The sequence below is a fragment of the Lactuca sativa genome, chromosome 2 (assembly GCF_002870075.4).
Source record: "Lactuca sativa cultivar Salinas chromosome 2, Lsat_Salinas_v11, whole genome shotgun sequence".
Lineage (NCBI taxonomy): Eukaryota > Viridiplantae > Streptophyta > Magnoliopsida > Asterales > Asteraceae > Lactuca > Lactuca sativa.
Window position 1 is genome coordinate 129,331,237 of NC_056624.2, and position 11,755 is coordinate 129,342,991.

Consider the following 11,755-nt stretch of genomic DNA (forward strand, 5'->3'; position numbering starts at 1 on the left):
TCTTTTTAATGAGAATTAATGTCCTATCCTACCTCGGCTAACGACCCTCCACTAGTCAAGGAAGCGATGGGTGAGAGTGGACACACATTCAATCGCCATTTTATAGGCAATTTCCTTATACCTCCTTATAGACCAGCTTCGTGAATGAGGTCTTCTAACAGTAAGACTGAGGGCAAATTTTGTAACTTTTCAAAACTCTTGGATCAATTTGAAAACAATTAAATTAATCATATAATTAACCATATCACATAATTGACCTAATTTAATTTCATATAGCGAGATGATTCAAATTCTACAAATAATTAGTTTTTTCACAAAATCAAGTAATTATCTTAAAATTTGACAATCATCATTTAATTGGATGAGGATAATCATTACCTTATCAGTAAAATCGAATTTTATCAGTCAAAATAGTTTTTGATACTGATCCTAATCCAAATCTGGCCAAAAACTCGAAAATTCTGCCAACAGATGATCAAATTTGTCGAATCAGGCAATGGACTCGTCGAGTTGGCTCTGCTCGTCGATTTCCTTCATAGGACTCATCGAGTCCAGCAGTGAGAGGCCAAAAATGAAATTTTTTCTAGCTTTGAAAATAACACAATTGCATCAATATCACAGAAAACACCCTAGGCTCTGATGCCACTGATGGGTTTTGAGCACTATAACAATCCTATGGTGCACATACAACCCTAATGCTTTGGATCTAAGTTTTCTCAAGTTATACATGCAATTTAATTATATCTAAAGCATATACCCTAGCTAGCATGCAATTGGAGATATACAACATAAAAACTAGTTAGATGAACACCTCTTAGTTGTAGCTTGTAGTTGTTGGCCTTTAAAAAGCTTAGTATCTCAAGTGTGATACCTCAAATGAGTCACAAACACCAAAAGTAAAAGGAGGCTTATGAGTGAGAGGGTAGGAAGCACAAATCAGCTAGGGTTTCACCTTGGAACTCTTATGGCCGATTTTAGGGATGCTAGGGGTTACTTTTCTAGTGTGGAATTCCTACGGGTTTCTTACATGTAAACCCTAATTCATCCTGACTCTTCACATCTGATAGGCCCTTTGGACTAAACCTTCATGGACTCTCATATAGGTTAAGTCCATCCATAATCAACATGGATCATTAGCCTAAACTATAAGTATTACTGATTTACCTAATCACTCCGCGTAAATTTAATCAGTCTCTTTTGATCACTAAATTAATTCCAAATTAATTCTTGATCAATACCAATTAAATAATATGATTTTTTAATTAATATATTATTCATATATATATATATATATATATATATATATATATATATATATATATATATATATATATATTAATAAATCACAAATAACCTCTTTCTCAAATATCCATCCTATCAAATTGCTCCGGTGAAGGCAACCCAAAAGGACCATGCTACTATCGGGTCAAGTACATACCAATTATAGTTATAGGCTTAGACACCTAATCCAATAGATCTCGGCGAACTTCTTAGCCGATATACTCTCTTGGATCGGGATGAAATGAGTACTCTTGGTCAACTGATTCACGATGACCCAAATCAAATCTACTCCAAGTGCGGTCCTGGGAAGCTTCGTGATGAAATCCATAGTGATATCTTCCCATTTCCACATGGGAATGTCCAACGGATGCATCTTGCCGTGAGGTCGCTGGTGCTCGGCCTTGACTTTCCTGCAAGTCAAGCACCACTCCACATACCATGCTATGTCCCGCTTTATGCAGGGCCACCAATAATCAGTGTGAAGATCCCGATACATCTTCGTCGCCCCGGGATAGATGGAGAACTTAGACTTGTGGGCATCCTCCATCAAAACCCGGTGAACCCCGCCCCAATAAGGAACCTATACGCTTCGATGCAGGGTCAATAACCCACAACTCTCATAATCGAATGAGGCCACCTGGCCTATGATCCGCTCACACTTCCGGTGATCCTCCTTTACACCCTCGATCTGCGCCTCCCGGATCTGCTCCAGCAATGGAGTAACCACTATCATCCTCATACATAAGTCATGTATTAGTGCTGCAACCGCCTTATGGCTAAGTGCATCGGCCACTACATTGGCCTTCCCTAGGTGGTAGAGGATCTCACAGTTGTAGTCCTTCACCACTTCTAACCACCGACGCTGCCTTATATTTAGATTTGGTTGGTCCATCAGATACCTCATGCTTTTGTGGTCCGTGTAAATGGTACAGCGAACCCTATAGAGGTAGTGTCGCCAAATCTTCAGGGCAAAAACCACGGCCCCCAGCCCCAAATCATGCGTCGAGTAGTTTGCCTCATGAGGCTTCAACTGCCTCGAAGCGTATGCTATCACATGACCCCACTACATCAACACTGCACCCATACCTGTGATCGAAGCATCACAGTAAACCACGAATTCTTTGATGCCCTCTGGCAAAGTCAGAATCGATGCCTCGCATAACCGCTGTCTGAGAGTCTTAAAGGCTACCTGCTGATCAGGCCCCCAACGGAATGTCACCGACTTCTTGGCCAGTCGGGTCAGAGGAACAACGATCTTGGAGAAATCATGGATGAATCTCCGATAGTAACCCGCTAGACCAAGAAAACTATGAATGTCAAATGGAGACCTCAGAAACTCCCACTGCATCACGACCTCTATCTTGGCCTAATAGACCAGAATACCCTTATGGTTGACAAGGTGCCCCAGAAACTGCATCTCGCGCAACCAGAACTTGCACTTGGAGAACTTTGAGTAACGTCTCTCCCTCCTCAATGTCTCTAGCACCTCCCTCAGGTGCTCCTCATGCTGCTCTTGAGTCTTGGAATAAACCAAGATATCATCGATGAAGACTATCACAGACCGGTCCAACATCGGTCTGCACACATGTGGTTCAAGAGATCCCTGAACGTGGAAGGAGCCCAAACGATATCACCACAAACTCATAGTGACCATAGCGAGTCTGAAAGGATGTCTTCGGCACGTCATCGTCCCTGACTCGCATCTGGTGATAACCCGATCGCAGATCCAACTTGGAGAACCAAGATGCACCCTAAAGCTGGTAAAATAAATCATCAATCCTCGGGAGGGGATAACGGTTCTTCACCATTACCTTATTCAGCTCCCGATAATCTATACACATCCAATGTAACCCGTCCTTCTTCTTCACAAACAGGAGCGGGGATCTCCATGACGAACTGCTCGGCCTGATAAATCCCTTGTCTAACAACTCCTGCAGCTGTGTAGACAACTCCTGCATCTCGGGAGGAGCAAATCGATATGGTGTCTTGGCTATCGGAGCCGTACCAGGGACTAGGTCAATCCTGAACTCTACATGCCTCTCCAGAGGTACCCTAGACAAATCCTCTGGGAACACATCCGAGTATTCCCGTATGATTGGTACATCATGCACTGTTGCCTTACCCTTATCCCGGGTATCCATAACATAGGCAACATATCCTGTGCAACCTTGTTGTAGGTAGTGTCTCGCCCTCGCTGTTGAACACAAAGTCGGACCATGTTGTGACCTCTCGCCTTGAATCACTAACCCTCCCCCACTTAGGGTTCGAACCCATACAAGCTATTGTGCACAGTTGATCACTGCCCCATTGGGGCTCAACCAATCCATACCCACGATAACTTTATTCCCTCACAGGGGAATAAGGACTAGATCCATAGAAAACCGCCCATCGAACAATTGCAATGTACATCCCCGATGAACCCTTGCAACTCGTACCGTCCTATCATCCGCTATCTCTACATCAAGAGGACAATCCAACTCCCTAGAAACTCCAACAAATCTATTGCTAAGTGCGAGCGATAAAAAAGATCGGGTAGCCCCCGAGTCAAACAATACCAGAGCAGATATATTGTTCACAAGGAACGATCATATAATAAAACAAATAAACATGAACAATAATAAGTATAAATAAAGAGATAAGGAGAAGATACATACCTGTCACGATGTTAGGTGTTGCACGTGCCTCCTCTACGGTCAACTGGAAGGCTCTGCTCTTCGCCACTGGCGCCTCTGCCCGGCCTTGACGGCCATCAGTAATCCTCAACATAGTAGGAGCGGGTGCCGCCACCTGTTCTGATGTTGCTAAACTCGGACTCTAGGTCTTGTGGCTCGTCTGATTGCACTGAAAGAAAATCAGAGCAGATACTGTCTGGGCGGCAATGGTGGTAGCAGTACAATCCCTGCTGACATGACCAGTTTGGCCGCACTTGAAGCAACCCGAACTACCCGCCCTGCACGTCCCCTCTTGCAACCTACCACACTTGCTACAACAACCTCGACCCTGCTGGCCCTTCCCTCGTGAATCTACCTTGGGCTTCTTTCCTGAACCCTCCACACCAGATGCTGCATCTGGTTTCCTCTTCCTCTCCATCTCTAAATTAATCTCTCTCTCTCTCTCTCTCTCTCTCTCTCTCTCTCTCTAGATCGGACAATCATATCCTCCAGCGTCTTCTAGTTGGATTGGCTCACAAACAGCCGAATATCGCTCCTCAACATCTCATGGTACCAGACCTTTTTCTTCTCCTTGTCTGCCACATACTACAGAATAAGAAGGGCCCTCTCCTTGAACATAGAGGTGATGTCCGTCGCTGTCTCAGTCGTCTGCCGGAGATCCTGGAACTCCTGTACAAGCTGCCGCACCTCAATCACAGGTGCGAACTCAGCTCTAAACTTGGTCGAGAAGTCACTCCAGGTCATAGTATCGAGGGTAGCATCACCAACCGCATGCCCAACCACCTCCCACTAGTTGCATGCCCTATCCTTCAGGAGACAGGAAGCAAGTTGGACCTTGTCCCCCTTGGGACATCTGCTGGTACGAAAGGCGTTGGCGACATCAGCCAACGACCTGCTCCTAGAAATGGGGTCCTGAGCCCCATGATAGTCTAGAGCTCCACAAGCTTGGAACTCCCTGAAGGTCATCATGCGCGCCCCTATCATGGGCTCCATCTCAATACAGAAAGCACTTAACCTCTCGACAAGAATCTCCAGAATGCCCTCCTTGACCGTACCAAAGATCACAGGAGTCTGGTCCAATATACTGCGCGTGATTTCAGATGAAATGAAATCCCTCATCTGATCATCGAGCGGCCTGATTCCAGAGCTCGAGCCTGATCCCTCACCAGCGCCAGAGCTACCAACTGGTCTTGTGCGTAGCGTCACCATACTTAAAATACGCCATATCAGACATCAGTATACTCCTCATTACTCAAGGGATCATACATACTATAAGTTCCTTGGGTTCATCTCAGCCTTCTTTAATTCGAGTATGGATCCTCTACTTTCAGTAATACGGGCTCATACTACCTTCCACATCTATCCATACTTTCCTCAAGAATTGCCTCAACTCCACCAAGTCCCTTCTACTATTACTGCTCTTCATGCTAGTCACATCACTAGCTCACGAATACCATTACATATTGCTAAGACCATATAATTCTTCGAATTAGAGGTCCTACCCTACAATGGTTAGACTCAAACGAGTGCTGCGAAATAGAGCTAAACCTAACCTTCTGAAATTATTTAGCCCTCGTAATATGTAACTTAACATATTCGTTTACTAGTTAGTTAAAGATAGCTAGAACTCCTAGAAGCACAAAGCAAGCAGGATTCGAGCATTTAGTAACAAAACCAAGCATATCCTAATCAGGCCATCATATCTTTGACTAATCAGTACTAGCATGCAGTTCATAAAGCTCATACACATATAACAGGCATACAAGACATCCTTCTTAGATCCTTAGCCCTAATCTAGCATGAAGTTCTCATAAGCATATCATAACAAAAAAAATGTGTATGGGTAATTTGGGAGAACTTACTTGAGCTCGGCTAAGTGCATGCACCACACCCTTTTTCTCTTTTCAAAATCCTTTTTTTATATTAAAAGGTTTTCCTTTTAAAATTTTTATACCAAGTCCTTAGTTTGAGTTCATACGTACCCAAGAGTATGCCCGAATCCCTCAAACCAAGGCTTTGATACTAACTTGTAACATCCCAAAAATCATGACAAAAAATTTCATTTTTATTTATTAAAATAACCATATCTATCAAAATCATTTTATCCAAAACATAATCATAGTATCAAATCAGAATATCACATCCAAACTCATATCAACATATCAGAGTAAAATCATCCCAGGCTAAACAAATCGTATGTGCACTGCAGTCATCCCGAGCTCTTCCCCTTGCTACTAGAAGTACTTGAAACCAAAACTAAAAACTGTAAGCATGAAGCTTAGTGAGTCTCCTCAAACTACCACATACCATACACATAATCAAGCTACTAGGAGATACGGGCCCCACCCACACTCAAGGAGATATAGGCCCCGCCCACACTTGGCTAACTAAGAGATACGAGCCTTCTCCACACTCCACTGACTACGAGATACGATCCTTGTCCACACTCAACTAACTACGAGATACGAGCCCGCCCACACTCAGCTAAATATGAGATACGGGCCCCACCCACACTCGACTAACTATGAGATACTGGTCCCACCCACACTCAGCTACTAAACATAAATACAAGTATCACACAGACAAAAAGTATAGTCATATCTATCAATCAATCCTATATCTATACTCAAATAATGTTATGAGATACGAGCCTCGCCCACACTCAACTATCTATGAGATACGGGCCTCGCCCACACTCAACTACTAATCCATACAGATAACATATACGGGCCGACCTTGGTGCCTTCGACCCTTTCAAAACAGGAGGAAACACACCTCATTGTCGGATGACAGTCGAAACGTCTCTACCCAGAATTAGATATACTCACTCCCAGAACCAAAACAACCCCTTAGATGTCATTCCTTATTCATAACCCTTAAAGGGTCAAATCTGGTCAAGTCAAAGTCAAATTTAAGTCAAATTCAACACTCCTAGTTGACTCAAATTGTTGAGTTTACCCTTCAACTCGTCGAGTTCTCATGAATCTCAGAATCGTGAAATCGCGATTTAACTCGTCGAATTTTCCTACAACTCGCCGAGTTCCTCCCACTAAACAGAAACGATACTTTCCTTGTACAACTCGTCAAGCTCCCTTGTGGACTCGCCGAGCTCCATTAACAGAATCGGGAATGTTCGACCAAACTCGTCGAGTTCCTCTATGAACTCGCCGAGTTTCTCGCATTTCTAGTCTATTCAGCCCTTTACTCAGATCTAAGGTTCCATAATACAAATCTGTATTGTTTCCATGGAATATTCTTGTAAAGTCGACAACTTGATGGCTTTGCATGCCTCAAATGGACCAATCTTAAGATATAGCAACCTACTTCTATGAACATGGTCTTTTCTTGGACAAGAACGGGTTTAAGACCCTTTTTATGATTCCAAGGACCCAATATCACTGGAAATGAGAGTCCTCAACATATGATCTATGAAGGTTATCATATTTCCCACAACGAGGTAAAAAAGACCCATAAAACAAGACTAAGAAGGATCTAAGCTATGAATCATTAAGTAAATGACTTTTTACCTCAGAAAGCTGCCAAAGATGGACAAGATCCCAGATCTAATGCTTCTCCTCAAGCTCGATGACTTCTAGTTCTTCCAACTCCATTACCAAGCACAAAAACACACACACATCCACTCAAAACTTCAAGTTTCTCACAAAGGAGCTCACAATGCGATTTTGGGTTTCAGGGAGGCTGATGAGAGGCTGAGGGAAAGGATTAAGTCCTTTAAATAGGGTGCAAAACTCTGGAAATTAGGGTTTCATCCCAACCGATCTACTCATCGAGTTGAGGCCTCTCAACTCGTCAAGTAGATTACTTAAATCACGTAGTTCGGACAATCTCTACTTGACAAGTTTGGGGCTTCCAACTCGTCGAATTGCTCTATAAAAATGAATAAATTATAAATTAAATGCGTATCAGGAACTAGGCGTTACACATATAATTCAAAACAAACAATGTTTATACAAATTTTTATAAGATTTATTATATACGAGCTAACAACAATGTCATTGATATATTTAAAAAACATATATTTGTAAAGATTTCAAATGTATTTGTTGTATTCTGCGCAACGCACATGTATTCGCCTAGTAATTACTATAGTAGATGCCAAAATACTTGATTCTAATGCTTTTGAAACTCCAATGACTCTTTAATTTTCTTTTAATAATGATTGTAATCAAATGCATTTTATAATTGTATTAAATAATACTTTAATAATAAAACTCTCTGTATTTCAACTAGTCTACTTTAATAAATGAAAATCTTTTTGTCACATGTCACAATCTCATTGATTTGGCCGCATGTCATTTTGTGGTTATTTTCAATTAAAAATTTTTCAACATGACATTTTGTGGTTGTTTCATTTTTATTAAATTTCACATAATATTTAATTAAATATATTAATTGCAATAAATATAATAAAAAATGCATTTCAATTTTATTAATTGACTTTACTTTTAATTTCAAAATTTCAAAATTAAAGTTAATTATTTTCCTTTGTTTATTTATCTAAATTATATGTTTAAATTTAAAAAAGAAAAACCACTTTAATTTTAAAAATTCAATATTTTTCCTAATTTTTTTTTTTATAAATTCAAGCTTCTCAAATGTTTAGAATTTTATATTTAATTTTTTTTTTCTAAATGAACTCATGTAATACATTGGTCTTACACCTAGTTAACTATTATAACTCAAGATTTTTTGTAACTTATTGTATATTAATTGGTTGATTTAGATTATATATAGTTCATAAATGTAGAATAGAATGCAAGGATCTTGAGATTAAGATCGGGAGAAAAGGGCTTAGAAGACAAAAATTTCTACTTCATGAGATAGAACTTGAAGAATAATATTGTTGTTTGATATGAATTTTTGTCAAATATATTATTATTATGTATTTCACTATTTCTTTGTATTTTTTTTTCTTCATGTCAAAATTATTTTGTTTTTTTACATATTCTTTTTCTATTATTAGAGTTTATGCTTTTGTTTGTCATTTTTATAATGTTCCTTAATTCTCTAATTTCTAATTGAAAGTTATCATTTGTTGTTGTTTCTGTTATTAAAGTTTATTCTTTTGTTTGTTATTTTCATATTGTTTTTTAATTTTCTAACTTTCCCTTGAAACTTATATTTTGTTGTTTTTGTGTTATAATTTATCAACAAAACTAACATCCAAAATAATCAAAATGTTTGCTAGAAAGTGATGGATGACATTAAAACATATAAAAATATAACTAAATATTAGTAACAAAGAATTTGATGAAATAATTAGTATAAAAATTATTAAAACTAAATTAATAATAATGATATAAATATTTTTAATACAATATATGTATCAATAATATAATTATATTATTTTAGTCGGCACAATATATTTGTTATAATTTTAGTCACCGTAGTTTTATTTCTGCGCAACGCGCTGGTTTTGTTTAGTTTATTATAATAAAGACAAATTTACTTACACCAAATTCATTTAAAACTCTCGTTACAACTTGAAAGTTTTTTAATTTAAGTATAGTTATGATTTAAAATTTATAAGTAACTAGTCAATACATTCAAGAGTTTTTTTTTAACTTATTCATGGTTAATAAAGTGTAATACCTTTTTATTTTCCTCTTTTTATATATATATATATATATATATATATATATATATATATATATATATATATATATATATATATATATATATATATTGTATCTATTAGTAGTATATAAATAAGTTTAGATTAAAACAACTCATGTTTTTTTAATAGATTTGTGATTTTATAGACGAAGAGTTGGAAAATGAATTTTTCCGCATAAATGGTATAGTGTTTATATATATTAAATGTATGTTAATTTCTTTATATTATTCTTGTATGATTTGTAAGTGTTAAATAAGTTTTGTTTGATATTAATGTTATAGTAGATGTTGTAGTGTTTTTATGTTATTAAAAATTATAGTATTGTTTCATAATATTTGTTATTCGTTATATAGAAATCATCATATATTTTATATACAATTTATACAAGTTAAAACGGTCTATAGTATCGTCAAAAGTTGGAGTATTTTTTTTTTCATACTTTGTTATTTGTTATATAAAAAAATAAATATACGATTGATATACAATCTATACAATTTAAAAGACTATATAAAATAATCGGTTAAATAGAAATAACCAATAATATAAAACTATGATGGTTAATAAAACCAACAGTTATCGATGGTTTTTGGTTTGCTAATGATATTGTTTTTCGTGTATAATTATTAAATTACAATTTATTAAAAAAATATTATTTTAATTAAATAATCATATTTTTACGGCGTGAGGATTCAATTAGTGTATTATAAATAAATTAACATTTGTGTAAAAATAATATTTAGATGTGAAAGTTTATAATTACATTTTGATAATTAATATATTACAATAAGGAAATTTAGATATGAGTTTAAATAAATTAATATATTACAATAAGAAAATTTTGATAATTAAATTAAACAAAATATCATTGATTAATTACATAGCATGATATTTTTTTCAAAACATTTGGAAGCAAAAAGTTGCTCGGTTGCATCGTTGGACATAATTGGAAGCGAAAAATACGAGATGACATGATATTTTGTCAAAACATTTATGAGATGATGAGTTTTTTTGCTAACATATAACCAGCAAGAATATTTATAAGAGGATGAATATTTATAGAAAATCGGTGTCACAAAACGTCAAAACTAACAATATAATGTTTCCATTTTTTTTTCTTCTGAAAATACGAAAGATGATAAATTTTTATATGTACAATTATAGAAAATACCAAAAAGATTCTATTATAAATGATAATTTAATATTTAATATCAAAAATTAAAATGAAATATTATTAAATATTTAATAATAGAAATTAATTAGTCAATAAATAATAAATATTAAAGTTTATGTTGGGTCACATACTTGTATAAATTTGATGATGCAAAATATATACATTATAGTTACTTAGTTAATCTGAAGATATGCTGATGGAAGTTCATATGTCGAAGACTAAAGAACATCACCTGATGAGTGAAAGACCCTGAAGACATTATCAGCACCAAAGGCTCGAAGACATTATCCACTAAAGACTGATCAGTGTGTCCAGACGTTGATGGTTATAAACTGATGACACACTGATCATGTGATATGTTGAACTCTCATTCCCTTATGGTACTATCTGTTAAAGCTGATTAACATGTCGCCCTGGCGCTGATGCTGAAGCTAAAGCTGATGAGCCTGTTGTCCTGACGCTGATGTTGATGCTCTGATCATCATGATCATCAGTTGATGTGTTGGTGCTGATATTTGAATCTGGTGAAGATCTGATCTGATCCATTCCTTTTATACCAAATTAGTTTATATATAGATTAGATACACACCCTTTAATTGAAGGGATTCACTAGCATAGATTAGTATATATTTATGTATTAGGGTAAAACCCTAATAAGGTCTTTGTGACGACTTTGTGCCATTTGCTTTGTACACCTGTTCTATTTGTGAGAAAATTTCTTTGTGAAAATATCATTGTGATACTTTTGTGTTCTTCTTAGTTTCATCATTCAAATACATGTGTTATTATTTTCCGTCTCTGTTAGCTTCATATACAAGTATTAAGGTTTGGGACCATCAGTTTAATTATATTTTAAGAGTAAAATAAAAATATAACATTGATTATCGACTAGAAAAACGTTTAGTTTATATGGAGTGGTTGAATTATTGGATAAAATATAAATGGTTTGTAATTGTAAAAAATATAGTTTTTGAGGTCAGTTCTATATATTCG